Source organism: Octopus sinensis, linkage group LG19 (genome assembly GCF_006345805.1).
Source record: "Octopus sinensis linkage group LG19, ASM634580v1, whole genome shotgun sequence".
Classification (NCBI taxonomy): Eukaryota; Metazoa; Mollusca; class Cephalopoda; order Octopoda; family Octopodidae; genus Octopus; species Octopus sinensis.
Window position 1 is genome coordinate 16074577 of NC_043015.1, and position 15914 is coordinate 16090490.

The 15914-nt window shown below is 32.4% G+C and overlaps 1 protein-coding gene across 1 annotated transcript in view; it reads left to right on the plus strand.

Moving 5' to 3' along the window:
• The first annotated feature begins 13535 nt into the window (after nt 1-13535).
• LOC115221996 (collagen alpha-2(IV) chain) overlaps nt 13536-15914 on the plus strand; it is a 72895-nt gene continuing 70516 nt past the window's right edge. Inside the window, exon 1 of the mRNA XM_036511110.1 lies at nt 13536-13630. The gene's annotated coding sequence lies outside the window, so the exon portion shown is untranslated. The remainder of the gene's footprint in view (nt 13631-15914) is intronic.

Genomic DNA, 15914 nt, shown 5'->3' on the forward strand with positions numbered 1-15914 from the left:
CTTGGACAACCAGCGGAACCAAAAGCAGAATGGACTCAGATGAGTCAGTTGCCATCCAATTCCATGATATATATGCATGCACAAGGTCTTAGAGATTTCTGGTTTTGTTCCCATGAGCACATTTTGCCAACCAGGGTGGATTGGACTCTATCGCAAAGCCAACTGACCCAGGAGATGAATAATTCTAACAGAAAACCTGAGGTATATTGTTCTTTGAGTTTGTGGAAAACATTTGCACCAACTTACATTTTCTATATTAGAAATGGCGGAGTAATTCTCATAAATACACTCATGAATGAAGAACTCTAAATACTTACACACTTACTTTTCACCAACACATACCTTTTTATACCCTATATTTCTCTGGAACATCTACATGTATCCTATACATTTCATACCTACATGAGCAGAATAACAACAGTGGGAGGAAGAGGAGATCAACAAAGGCATATTTGAGAATGATAGCATGTATGAGAGGTATTAAAGATGAGATATGGCAGACCTAAGATGTAGCTCAAAGGAAAGGGAAAGATCACTGAAGGCACAGAAAGGGATTGATCAGTAAAATTTCTGTAGAAAGGGATGATAATGAGAATGAAGAATGGATGTTAATAGAAGGCGATTCCAAGAGGAGAAGGGGATAGATAGTAGTACAAAACAGTGAGGATGATGAAATATGTGGTGATACTGCTCTCAACTAATTACAAATGCCACATAGTACCATTGGGTGTTGGGAGGATGAGATGTGGGAAATGCTTGAGGTAGCAGATTGGATGCAGAATCAAGGTCTGGCATGTACAACCAGATGTACATTTAAATACGCTTTACAAAGTTCAATGTACTTTTTAGATTTGTGTGTGTGTGTGTGTGTATGTGTGCGTGTGTGCATGTGAGTGATTGTTATTGTTATTGTTGTAGTATTTGTTAGCCTTTTGGGTACCATAATAAGATGTATGTATGTGATCTGCACCTAAAAAGCCTTGTTTTGGTCTTATTAGCAGGATAGTGTTTGCTATGACTGCAAAGGCTCACACTGGAATGACTGACTCTCTTGGCTGTAGCAATAGAATTTGAAGGCAGTGTCTACCAATCTTGTCCTAGTGATGTGTGTGTATGTTCTAAGTATTCCTTGTTGATAAAACTGATTCCTGTCCTAGTTTCATAAGTATTTTGTAACAACTATAATGTTGAAGTTCTTAGTTTAGTTGAATCATTTTAATATAGCATAGAATAAGTCAACATTTACAAGTGAGGTCAACGGTGTAGCTACATAATTAAAGCAAAATCTGCAAAAAAGAAACTTCAAAAAATGGGGGGTTTTTTTCAAATTTAAACCAGCCTATGACTGCCTGACATTTTCTTGACATTGACTGAAAAGTTAAATTTTAAAGTTTATTGGTTCTATTTGCTTGTGCCATAGCAGATGGTGTAATATAAAAAGTTATTATTGTGCAGCTGAGTTCACTAGACAGGAATAATGTCAAATAGACTGATATTCCTGCTTTACAGGAGCCTTTCAAGATTCCGTCTTATATGCAGCAACAGTCTTAAGAAAGCATATTGCTCTTCAACTATCCCTCTTCCCCACTCTCATTCTTTCTCTCTCTCTATTTCTTTCACACACACACACACACACACATATATATATAAATATATATATATATATATATATATATATATATAATATATATATATATATACACTCACTCATGTATACTCGAATACGTACACTTTCTGTACTTTTTTACTTTTGCGTATTTCCTGTTCTGGTTTATCACATTTCTTCTTATACTGCAAATAACCAAAATAATCTTTAAAATACAAGGAATTCTTCAGGTTGGTTAAATTGATTTGGTATATCATAGGGTTTTAATCCAAAAGTTCAGTAGTAAAAACAGAGGGAAAGAAAGTAGGAACAGTGAGAGGGAATTCTACAAAACTTTCTGACGTATGGATATAGGCAGAGGTTTGTTTCTCAACCATATGGTGTTGGGCTCAGTACCACTGCTTGGTACCTTGAGCAATATCTTTTACTGCAGCCCTGTGCTAACCAAAGCCTTATGAATAGATTTGGTAGATGGAAACTATATGTGTATGTGCATATGTATATATTTTTCCACCTTGTAAGAATAATGTTGCCCTATAATATATATATATACACACACACACACACAAACACATATATATATATATACATACATACACACACACACACACACACACACACACACACATATATATATATATATATATATATATATATATATACAAAATGAAGTACAGGGCAATCATAGATATAAGCATTCAAATATTTCCCAATCACACACATAAATATACTCAAAGAAATTTGGAATGATCACTGTTTTGATCTTCAGAGTTGTACGTTTCCATTACACATGCATAGAAATGCCTCCGTTATGCATGCACACACTCACACATTCCCCACACACACACAAGCATACACATACATTCACATACCTCCCTTTTGCATATACACATGTAAACACATATACTCACACAGAGTTGAATGGCTGTCTTTTACTTTATTCTGTTGAGAACAGAAGAAACACTCTGCATTCTTCTTTCTCAAACAGTCATTACTTTCTCTCATTCTCTTAGTCTTTTCCATTGTTTATACTACATTTATATACATACATATATATATATATATATATATATATATATATATATATATATATATATATATATATATTATATATAAATAAATAAATAAACATATACGTATATATATATATATATATATGTATATATATATATAACTATAAATAAGGGTATCTGAGAGACACAACCATGCCGAAATAGCAGTCAAACCCTGACTCTAAAAACCACCTAAAATGTTCATATCGCACCATCAGATAAGACAGAGAGACAAAATAAACTAGCAAAAAGATATTAATGAATAATTCAAAATCCTGGATTTCTAGCTTTGCTTCAAATAAGCTCTGCTTTTGTCAGTTGAATATACCACATTTGCAGATAAATACAAATATATATATACAGAACAAACATTATACTTACATATACGAACGTCCATACATACATATATATGCATGTATGTACAAGGCCAGATTTGAATTGCCCGCCAAGTACCTCATTGGCGTGATATGGTCAAAATAAACACCACAGTGAATATAGTGATGAATTATATAAATTTATATATATATATATTATATATATATATACGTGTGTTATATTTATATATGCATGTATATATACATGTAGATGTCGGTACGTACATATGTTTGTATGTATGCATATATTTTATTTATTATATATATATATGCATATATATACATATATATATATATAAACATATACGTGTGTATATATATATATATATTATATATATATATATATATATATATATGTATATATATATACATATATATATATATATATATATAAACATATACGTATATATATATATATGTATACACATATATATATGCGAATATATCTATATATATATATATTATATATATATATAAACATATACGTATATATATATATATATGTATACACATATATATATGCGAATATATCTATATCTATATATATATATATATTTGTATCTATGTATATGTGCGTGTGTGTGCAGTTGTATACTTATATGTATATAAGTTTACATGTGTGTGTGTGAGTGTACATACCATACTTGCATACTCATTTGTGACAACTTGCATTGGTCTCTATTCTGGCTGAGAGGCAAGAAGTTAAGATGGGGTTATATTGGTTTCAAGTTTTGGCACAAGGCCAGCAGTTTCAGGAGAGGGAGTAAGTTGATTACATCAACAGAAGTGTCCAACTGGTACTCATTTTATTGAAAGGCAAAGTTGACCTCAGTGGCATTTGAACTCAAAATGTGAAAACAAATGGAATACCACGTAGTATTTGCTCTGCATGCTAACAATTCTGCCAGATGGGAAAATGTTATCATCAAAGTCTATGAAGTTTGGATTTTTGTAGAAATATAATCCAGTTCCTTTTGCTTGAACACATAGACTTCTGTCACAATAAATGGAGAATCATGTTTAAAAAACAATTATTTTACATAAGTTCACATTAGTATTTAATTTGAAACATGAAAGAAGTCTAGGAATAGTTGACATTTAGAATGTAACATTCCATCATTTAGAATTTGCAGTTTTGAAATTTGTTCACCTCTTTGTATAATGCATTTCGGAGGTAAAGTATTTATTCCACATGTTTCTGAAATATTTTTATTCAGAATTAGGCCAAGAAATAAGCAATAAATTACTTGACAAGCATCATGTAGAGATTTGTAAAGCTTCTGGCTTATCTGGCCCTTTAGTGGGATTATCACAGTCCTTTTTATAACTTAACATGTAGTTTATCTAAGACAATATTATTATCTGTGTCCTCCCCTTTTGAAAGCATTATAGTGTGCATTGACAGAGACTCATTTGCCTGTTATTTTTGTTAGGTCAAGCAAGACCTGTAAGAAATAGCAGACACCTCTCATCAAATTCCTCCAGCAGACTGGCAGCCGCAGTTAGCATTTAACATATATTTCTTTACTACCCACAAGGGGCTAAACACAGAGGGGACAAACAAGGACAGACAAAGCGATTAAGTCGATTCCATCGACCCCAGTGCGTAACTGGTACTTAATTTATCGACCCCGAAAGGATGAAAGGCAAAGTTGAACTCAGAACGTAACGGCAGACGAAATACGGCTACGCATTTCGCCCGGCATGCTACCGTTTCTGCCAGCTCGCCACCTGTCTAGTATCACAGTGAAATTTTTCTGTATTTATGACTTTGAGCAACCACAGAATAGGAATGGTAATAAGCTATTTCATAAGTGGCTAAAATTTTAACTATAAAATGTGTGTGTGCACTAGCAAAGATATAGAAGGTTTTCTCTGTAAGACAAAAAGGGGAGCAGTTTATCTACTTATGTAGCTGTTACATTACCCGTCATTCTCATGAAACATAACAAAACTACTTGGTGAAGCTTATGTAGAAAAGGCATGGTTATGCTAGTTATAGCAGTCAGCATTATACATGCCATTTCACCCTGCAAGTAAAAGATAGAGGGTTCAACTCCTCTGGTAAGGTTTACTTTTTTTTGTCTTCAATTGCAGTTGAATACATCTAATCTGTGTGTGTGTGTGTGTGTGTGTGTGTGTGTGTGTGTGTGTGTGTGAGTGTGTGTGTGTATTCTCACACACATACACACATAGACACACACACACAGATTAGATGTATATATGTGTGTGTGAGTACATATATATATATATATACATTCACACACACATATATACATATGGATATAAATATATATATATATATGCATGTACATGTGTGTGTGTGCTTGCATGCATATGCATGCAAGTATGTATAGTAAGTCTCATAACCCATCATCATGAAGTGGTTCTTGAGAAATTCAGCTAACATTAGGTTACTAATATTAGAAGGTTACACATCATCCTGAGATAAGATGAGAGATATTCGGGGGGTGGGGGTGGGGATGGGGGTTATTAAATCACAAAAGCAAGAAATCAGGGTAAAATAAAGGACCAAAATGAACAAAAGTTTTCCCCTTCTAGAACACTTGCTACTTCATGATTCCTCACATAAGCAAATATTTCACCAATGCAATTAGACTGACTTTAGGAGAAGAGCTAAACATGCAATTTACCAATGTAAGACTTTGTTTTAAAAGCTACTTGTACAAAAAGCAAGCTGCTAATTCCTACAGAATTTGCATACTGGCAAACAGACTGATAAAAAATGCTGGCAGATACTTTAGATCTCACGTAATGTACTCTATTGAATATATGAAATGTATTACATAGGCAGTATGTTCCACTTTAGAGAACACTGGAATGTAGCAGCTTTGTCCATTAAAGGTCATATTGACAGCTTCAGAACAGTGAAGTTATAATTTCTACCATGACATTCAATAATTTTATATTAAAGAAGCAATATTTATTGTGTCTTAGGTGGCAACTGGCAGAATCATTAGCACACCAAGAAAAATACTTTATGTTCTGAGTTCAAATTCTGCTGAGGTTGACTTTGCCTTTCATCTTTTGAGGTTAATAAAATAAGTACCAGCTTCACACTGGAGTTGATATAATCGATTTACCCACTTTACTGAAAATACTGGTCTTGTGGTAAAATTTGTAACCAATATTTATTGTCTCTAGAGTCATAGATTAACATTTGTGATGAGCTTCTTAACTGGAAACAAATTATTGTATGATTTCAATATCATGCACCTATCTTTGGCATGTTTTATACCTATCTCAGCACATGTCATAACAGTTTTAATACTCATTGCAATTGGTTTCTCATTTCAACTTTTTTAGTTCATATTTACAGTTTCTTAAAGCTATAATATAAAATTAATTTATTCTTATCAAACTCTGAAATTTTAGTAATCATAATTAAGTACCAGATGAAGTGAGAATAAGAAGCTTCTCTTTATTTTCTGAAAATACAACTAATACAATAAATAAGCATAACATTGTGTGTGTGAGTTGTTTGTATGCATATATATATATATATAGTATATAATATTATTATAGTATATTTATCCTCCTAAAACTTTGCATTCATGGTAGTACATTAATAAAAATGCCCATTGGTAGTAGATTTTGGAGACAGCATTTAGAAACATCTGTGGTGAAATGCAGAATTACTTTACAGTTTTTTGATTGGTTAAACTTTGCTGCATTGCATAACATTCTGCAGCTAGATTCCACTGATCTCAACAGTACAATGTTTTATGTTTAATATCTTCTTATGCTTAACTTTGCCCATATGTGGTTGGAAGCATGAGAACACAAATTCAGGTTAATTAAGAAATATTTGGATTATTGGCTTAAAATTTCTTAGTCTTTTTTACTTTAATTATAATTATTATATACATATATAACAAATATATGTATGGATATGTGTGTATGTACACACACACAAACACACACACACACACACACACACACACACACACACACACACATTTACATATTAATTGCAAAATTTGATATTTATGTTAGTATATACATTTCTCTATTATTATGATATAGTCTTTTAAAACAGACATTCTGAAGCAGAAAAAAGATTTGACAAAAGGAAAAAAAAGTGCTCAAAATTACCCAAATCACAGCTGTTAGCTTCATCATATCATAATACTTTTAACTTCTCTATTATCTATAAGCTGTTTTGAAAAGTGCTATACTACAGACTTAATACCTAAGTTTTCATCTTTGCTTTTATAATTTTAATGACATCTCATAACTTCATTGTGCATGTCTTCATTTTCATATGTAATAAAATTGCCATACATAATAAAATTCTACTTCTAAGTACAACCACAATTTTTCATTCAAAATGTTTAACTACATTGTATCTATTATGTCCGGTTGCAAAAGTTCAATGTACAACAGGATTTAATCACCACATATTTGATATCTGAATGTGAAAACATTCTAAAGAACAGAATGAATAATATAAAAAAAATCTTCTTTCAAGAATATCTCAAATGTAGATTTTGAAGCACACCCCTCAGACAATTTATAAATTTTTCCCTGTTAACCTCCAGTGTTGGTGAAACAAATAATCTCGGTAATTTCCTGTTTTCAAATTATGACTATAAGGGACTCTGTGGCATTCATTATTAAATATTGGCAGTATGGAAGTGTAGATAAGTTATTCACTTTTCAATCATATGTTTGCAGGTTCAGCACTACTGCAGACAGAATTAATATTGAAGTTAAACAGACAAAATTAATTTTGAAGTTAAATTTCTAATGTCAATAAAATCGAAGACTCGATTACACTGCTAACTTAGGCTACTACTCTATCATATAAAGCCACAATGCTAAAAAGAATTAGGTACTTCACTTCTTCCTAATATTTACTTCTATACATCTTCTTGATGGCAAAAATGTGTTCTAAAAAGACATTGCAGAGATTTGAACTAGTAAACGGAGGTACAGAAGTGGTATGAACAAAGAAATATAGATACTGTACTTCTACTTCCCAAAAATCTTCCTTGTTTCTTCAGCAGTTCCATTATAATACTAAAATACCATCCAATGCAGAAATAAATGACATCAGTTTGCATGTGAGTTCATTTACATTTGTCTCTCAGCATCAATGTGTATGTATGCTACGAAGTATGAACATTGGTTTGCATATATAAAAACTGATATGTGTCTTATGATTTGGACATTAATGTGGAATTAAAGTTCAGACCTAGAGATTATGGACAGAGTGGAACAGAAGAAGGAAAGAAAATATAGGAAGAAGAAGTAAATGTAAATATCTGTGTTGTTAGTGTTATTATTTGCTATGAAGAACTTATATGAACATTAAGAAAGGAGACAGAAAGAATTGCCAAAGAATGATACATAATTCATTTGTGTAACAACTCTTAAAATACAGGATATTTTGACACCCAACAGGATAACAAAGGAATTAACTTGACAAAATAGAAATGAAAGGTCACATATAAACACCTAATAACATTTCCTTTCAGAGCAACTGATACAATATAGGGAAATAGATTAGAGACTGATCAACTATAATTATATCTGCTCCAAGCAAATCATTTCCTTTTTCATTCTCACATGTTTATTTTTATGGCTGTTTCCTTTCTCTTCTTTCATGATAATGTAACATATATTTTCTTCATTAATTTTTTTTCTTTGGGTACTATACTTATTGCCTGGATGCCTATGTTGATAAACATGCCAATTCAATAATAACTTTAGGGTACTGGCTATTTCAATAAATTTTGATGGCAGGAATTGTCAAAGAAAAATCCATAAAAGAAAAAAAAAGAGCAAGCGTAGATGCAACTGTTTTGATAAAAGAAAACTAATGTGATGAATGAAAGAGCTCTAGGAAAACATGTTTACCATTATTAACAGACAGTTACAGATTAATAGTAAAAATAATTTCAATATTTAGACAGAAAATTTAAATTGCCACAATTTATTACATAAATTCAATGTCCAAGGATGCTGCATGACTGGATGATTAAGAAGTTTGTTTTACAAACACAAGGTCCTGTGTTCAATCTCATGATGTGGTATCTTTTGGCAAGTGCCTTTTATAGTTTCAAGTTGATCAAGCCTTGGGAGTGGAATGGGATAGTTGGAAACTGAGTGGAATCCTCTCAGACAAATTTGATCTATAATTTAAGATTTCAGCTTTGTCACATACTGTTATACTGATTTTGCTTAGGAAATACATTAAGAGGTCCACATGTCTACAGACTGCTTAATCTCTTGGTAATTCATTGAGCAGGGAGTCAGTTAATGAAACAACTGTATGCTCATCATCGAAACTGATGGAAAGCCATTTTACTTTGAAAGTATCTACTTCATACTTCAACAATTTTACCAATCCACCATTCTGAATGGAAAAGATATATTAAATTGAATCAGTCCAATGTATTTTTAGTATTATCGCGCGCACGTGTGTGTGTGTGTACGTGTATACACGCACATATATATATATACTTATGTACACACATACACACACACTTACATATTCTTTTACTTGTTTCAGTCATTTAACTGCAGCCATGCTGGAGCACCACCTTTATATATATATATCTCATAGTACCAGAAATATACTGTGTTGCACACATGCACACCAGAGAGAGAGCGACAGAGACAGGAGGCAAAGAAAGCAATATCAACTTTGGCAAAACTTGAACCCAGTACACTGAAGTATAGCAAAATTGTCTCCCCTACTCTCAGTTGAATAATAATTATGATGTAATAGTTAACAGACTATTTGCTAGTAATTATCAACAACAACAAAAGCACAATGAACTTATATAGCAAATGTTACTTCAAAAGTAATAGATATCTTTATTAATAGTTTGTCTGAGTCAGTTGGTATAAACAGGAACCACCTACACAATATTCAACAGAGAAACGGCAGCCTGGAAATATATTAGTACTAACATAACATTCTGCTAGCTTAGCCTTGCTAGAAATAACTTGTCTGTAGAATTGTGAGACTAAATGGCAGACCAACGAATAGGGTGTAATGTTTATAGCTTTTAAAGGAAGGATGGGAGGGATATAGAGGACAAAAAGGAGCAGGAGTAGGTGAAGGGTAATAGTATTTTTTTTTTTTTCAGTTAGTAAGTAGAAAATATGAGTGCCTAAATCCACATGGGTTGTTACAACATGTTTTCCATGCTCACATGTCTGACTTACCAAACCTAAGTTCAACCCACATATCACACTCTACATCACCTTAACCCTGTCCCACTTTCTCATCAGAATCTTACCCCACACACTAGCTTACAGTTATCCAGGAGGTAGCATTGAGTTTCACTAAAATTTGCTATACTTTCCCCTTACCAGATTCTTCCTCTCTTGAATACACAAGTTAAGGGAGGGTTGAAGAAAGAAGTAAAACTACTGGAAATTATGTATGTGGGCTAGATGAACTTGAATGTGAGCTTCCACATCTGGGTGTTGTCCATTCTATGACAGAACAGCTGCTGAGATGGCTACAAAAAAAAAAAACACTTGTGGCTCACTCAAATTTGTTAGCTAATAAAGTAGACAATTTTTATTTTTCAAATGGTAAACTATATATAAACACAGATGCGAACACAAGCATACTTCTACACAGACACCTAAATGTGTACCTCTATATGTATATGCGTGTGCACATATATGTAGGTTGTGTGTGTGTGTGTGTGTCTGAAAGTGAAGCTGATAAATGTATTTGTTTTAATGTATGTCTATATCTGTCACCACGGCTGTTAAGTGGTGGTTGTCTATCAATGCATTTGTTTATGTATTGTATGTGTGAGTGTGTAAATGTCTCAAATATCTTTGCATACACACACACACACAGATGAATTCCTATAATATATCTATATACAAAGGTATATGTATTTGATCTAAGGAGTGCATGTGACTCCAGTGATGTTGCCCTACTGTTGACACTGATGCACGATTACATAGCACCACGAATGTCTTCCTTATTGTTAATGAGAATCTTCTATCATAGTTAGTAATATGGGGCGATAAGGAGAAGATTAATGTTGTTCAGCTCATAACTCACTTGCTTTCATAATTGCTTTCAAGAGTTCTATTACACAGTAATTTCATGCAAAGAACAGGAACCCACTTCTTAAATATACTTTTGTAGGTGAGAGAGAAAAGGCTAGGTAGAGAGTGAGAAGTGTTAGAAATAGAAACAGAGAGGGAAAAAATGTGTGTGGTCAAGACACTGCAATAACATTACCACCTTCAGATTATTGAGAAAAATTAAATCAATTTGGTACATATGTAATGTTTACAACATTTTGTATATAGTTACAAAAAAAAAAGTGTATGCTGATGATGCAGGAAGGGGTATATGTATAGTGTGCAGTACTGCTCTTAGCCAATGACATGACAATAAATTTGTGAAAAACAGTATTCTCTTTCTCAGGTTTCAAAAATAATATCATTTTCTTTTGTTGCTTTTTCTTCTATGTTTAAGATACTCTACAATTTCTTTATGGTAGCTACTTGGCAATGCATCATCCCTATTTAGGACATACATTTTCTGTGTATCAATACCTATGACTGGTACTGGTTACTATGTAAGGGTTTTGGGATGTGACTGGAAGATGTCAGAAAAATATGTTGTCAACGTCATTTCTCAAAATTAAGACCACATGTTTCAAACTTGTTAGTAATGGGGCTTGGTTAATGTAAAGAAAGCTCTCTTCTTTTGCTTAGAGATATTTTAACAAAAAAACAAGAGCACAACTGTTTCATAGCTTTTTAATATTCCAGTACTTCTTGTTAATTATACAATAGGAAATGTAATAATATTTCTTTTTAAATTATGCCCCTGAAATTGCACAGCATATGTATGTATATTTCAATTAGGCATTACAAGTCTGATAACTTGGTGTAGAACTAAACATACATACACTTCAGAACAGTGTTAGTCGAGTACAGGGTGGTAATAAGATGGGATAATGAAGGAATAAACAATTATCTTATGAACTTCATTAGCTCATATGATAATCATTTATTCTTTTGTCATCTCATCTTCTTATGTATATATATAAATATATACATATATATGAGTGTGTATGTATACACACACACACATACAGAGAAATAATTTATCACTATATTATATATAATGAACTTACAGCTGTAGTGCACGGGTGCACTACAACTCAACAGAAAAAGTAACCAAAACTGCATGAACAGTACATAGAATATGAACAGGAAGTGATCAGTGAAAAAGTCTTAGCAAAGAAGAAGAAGAAGAAACAGGGGTTGGGGGCATCAGGTGTACTTTTGGTGAATTTCAGGAAGCACTGGAAGTTTTGAAGGATGTAGTGTGTGACAACTGATGCAGGTAGTTTATTCCATGGTTAAGCAATTCTGTGAAAAAATGTTTCTGAAAATCATGGATGCTGTGTTGTTTCTTTGATTTTCTAAGCATGTCCACGAGTGTTAGACATATGGAATTCAAAAAGGTGCCCAAGGTTGTTGTTGGAAAGATGGTGGATAATCTTGTGGGTGCCTACCATGTCAGTTACTAGATGTCAGAAAACATGTTACATTTGTTGCATCTATAAACAGTCTCCATGCTAGGGAACCTCAATTTATCCTGATGTCACAACATTCTCATCACAAGCGAGGCTTTTCAATATTGATATCAAACACAGGCACAAAGTTATATATTTGGGGTAGGAAGAGATATAGGGAGTTAAACTGATCCCTGTATTTGACTGGTACTTTATTTTATTGAACTTGAAAGGATGAAAGTTTATCTTTGCAAGATTTAAATTTCATACCTAACCATTGTAAGGGATTTTGTCTCAAATATTATCAGTAACATTTCTGTTTGTTTAAATACTACATGAATAGTTTCTCCAAGCAGAATAAGAATTCATCTGCTACAAAGCAACACCTTAGATTTATTTAATTGTACGCATTTAGGAGTATACAATTAACTCTTCAAATATAATTAGGGTTATAATTCTTAATTCTAAACAATTTTGTAAACACAAAGATTTCTTTGTGTTTTCACTAAACAGTGGTCACTATAGAAGACATGGAAAAGACAAATATCATTTGGTCTTTATGTATGTGCTATAAAGTCCTAATGGTATTTTCTTGTGACTAACGATATAACCACCTCCTACATTATTCTACTTAATTGATTTCAAGGGAACTCATGTTAGCAAGATTATGCTCTTTTTACAAAATTCTTGAAACATTTACCTTATGTGACTTCCATTAATTTCTCTTTCCATCACATATCATCATACATTCCTTTTTTTGCTTAAAATAAAATGAGACTAATTTAATTTTTCTTTTCGCCTATTCATCTTATGAGAGAAGGTACTGGGTGGACTGGGGTTATATATCTGCATGCTAAGAGCAGAAATGGATAAACCAGGTCTACACATCAATATAATAAGAACAGGGATTGGTTAGTATGTTTAGTGTTGAGTGAAAGCATGCTTTCTTTATTCCTTTATTAATTTTTTTTTCCCTCTTTTTTATGATTTCAGCAAAATCCAGAATGTGGAAGAATATGTGGAAATAACAGTTGCAAATGTATTGGAGAAAAGGGATCTCGGGTAAATACATTTTTATATTTTCTTTTAATCCTGTTTTTTGATCAGCATATCAAATGCCTGAAATAAGTTTTGTCACATTTGGAGTCAATTCATGGATTACAAGAATTAATATTCCATAAGAAAGAAAACATAGCTCTTTGCTCTATGCTGAGAAATAATTTTCCTTGATTTTCATCATTAGTAAAAAATTAATCACACACTAACAAAGTATTTTGTAATATTTGAGAGCTGCAGCTAAATGAATTTTCACGATCTATCACTGAAACTTTTTGTTTGTCACATATATTATGCTGTGTCCTGAAATAAAAGTCTTAGCTTCCACTGACTCAGTCTACTAAGCTGTAAATACAAGCTTTGGATAGTGGTAATAGTTGTAAATTTCTTTGAGAGGGGATGTAGTTTTTGTCCAGCTTAAACTGTCCTGAAAAGAATGGCTGTGGTTAACTGACATTAAATCCTGGAATGGAAACTGTCTCTCAACTATTACACACACTTTCCACTAATGACTAGTTGAAAGGAAAATTTTTAAATAAAAAATGTATATGTGTACGTATCTATTTATGTATGCTCTTTTTAAATGACCGGCAAAAGTAATTTCTATTATTAACTCTTAAATCACTGTATTGCAACTACCCACAAATTTTGCCAAGTCCTGAACTGCACATAACTATACTGCTTGTCATTGCTTAAGGCAAAAAAACAGGGAACTGAGATAAGAACTATACTGTGTGAGAAACAAAGTTTGGCCTCATTTTAGCAAGAACTTCTCATCAAAAGGCTTCCTGTTTACCTCATGTGCTTATATTTGTTGTTTATTCAGTGAATTTCTTTGGCTGTTTTTCTTGATTCAGTTTTCAAGCATCATGTGGGGTGATACATTAAGTGGTGAGTTAAAATTCAGAAATATTACTTATGATTTAATTAGAGATAGAGAGCTTGAAGTTAGTTGTAGAAAATAATTAGAGAGATATTTCGGTGTACACACCAGTGATTGGAATGATTCTGAACTTATAAAATAAAGTTGAAGAAAATACTGCCTTAAGACATCAATAGAGGAGGTGAAGTCATATATCAGAGTGCTGGTTGTGATGGGAGTTGTACAGCTTCCAAGTTACCAAGACTGCTGAAAGAAAAATCCACTCTGAAACAAGAAATCAATGCCCAGGAATCAATAATATCTTGTAAATTTATGTGAAAACATCTAATTGTAATCATCTTATATCTATTCAACCTACCTGAGTGGAGGACAGTGACATAATAACAGGTAGAAACTACATTTGCCAATGTACAGAAATAATCACAGCTTCTTCTAAGTTTCATCCAAATTTATGCAATAGTTATATTTTTATGATATTAACACAAGACTAACAGCATTTTCATCAAAATCTTTAATTTCTAAAAGAACTGATGGATTTACATAGAGCTAGTACTATAAGAATTCAAGAGTTACTAGAACTCCAGAGCCAAAGTTAACTTTAATGACAGCCACTTTCTAAGGAGTAAAACAATTAAATGTTATTAAGAAGTTGAACTCAAGAAAATTTGTAATTATTATTGTCATTCTAATACAAGGGTCTTTTTTTTAGGTATTTTTCTAAGATATGTGTATGTAAAATGAAATTAACTGCAGCCTTCAAAGTGAACAAAATCATGTCAATCACTCTAAAATTGTTTCATATTGTACTATATACAAAAATTTATGCAAAAAATATTTATTGGATCAATTGATATCAAGGAATATATAGAAGTAAATATACTGACATCCACAAAAGTAAAATTAATTATACAAATCACAAAATTAAAGAATTTTATTCAAAACATTTCCACTTGTAGGAATATGACCGTATGTGAGGAGGTTGGTGATATAGGTCCCCTTTTGTAAGCCACACGGTCGCATTCCTAACAAAATAGGATAAGCCATAATACAACTTATATAATACAGTGCCAACAGAATATAAATGAATGACGACAAGCCATTCCACTGTTTGAGAGAAGAGAAGATTTTATTAACAAAGTGTTAAAGTTAGAGTGTTGTGAGTGCTAGCAAGTGTTGTGTATGTGTGCATGCAACAAGTGTTTGTGTCTGTGTGACAGATACAAAGGTGAACGTGTATAACACAGAAATACAGACTATAAGATGAAAGTCTCAGCCTAGTGTTAAGATGGAATTTAGATTACCAGTTCATGCATGAAGTACAGGATATGCAAGAGTTCTATACAAGAAGTTGTGTCTTGAGGCAGAGGCATGTTTGGTGAAAATGCTGTGACATGGTTGTAGCCTCAA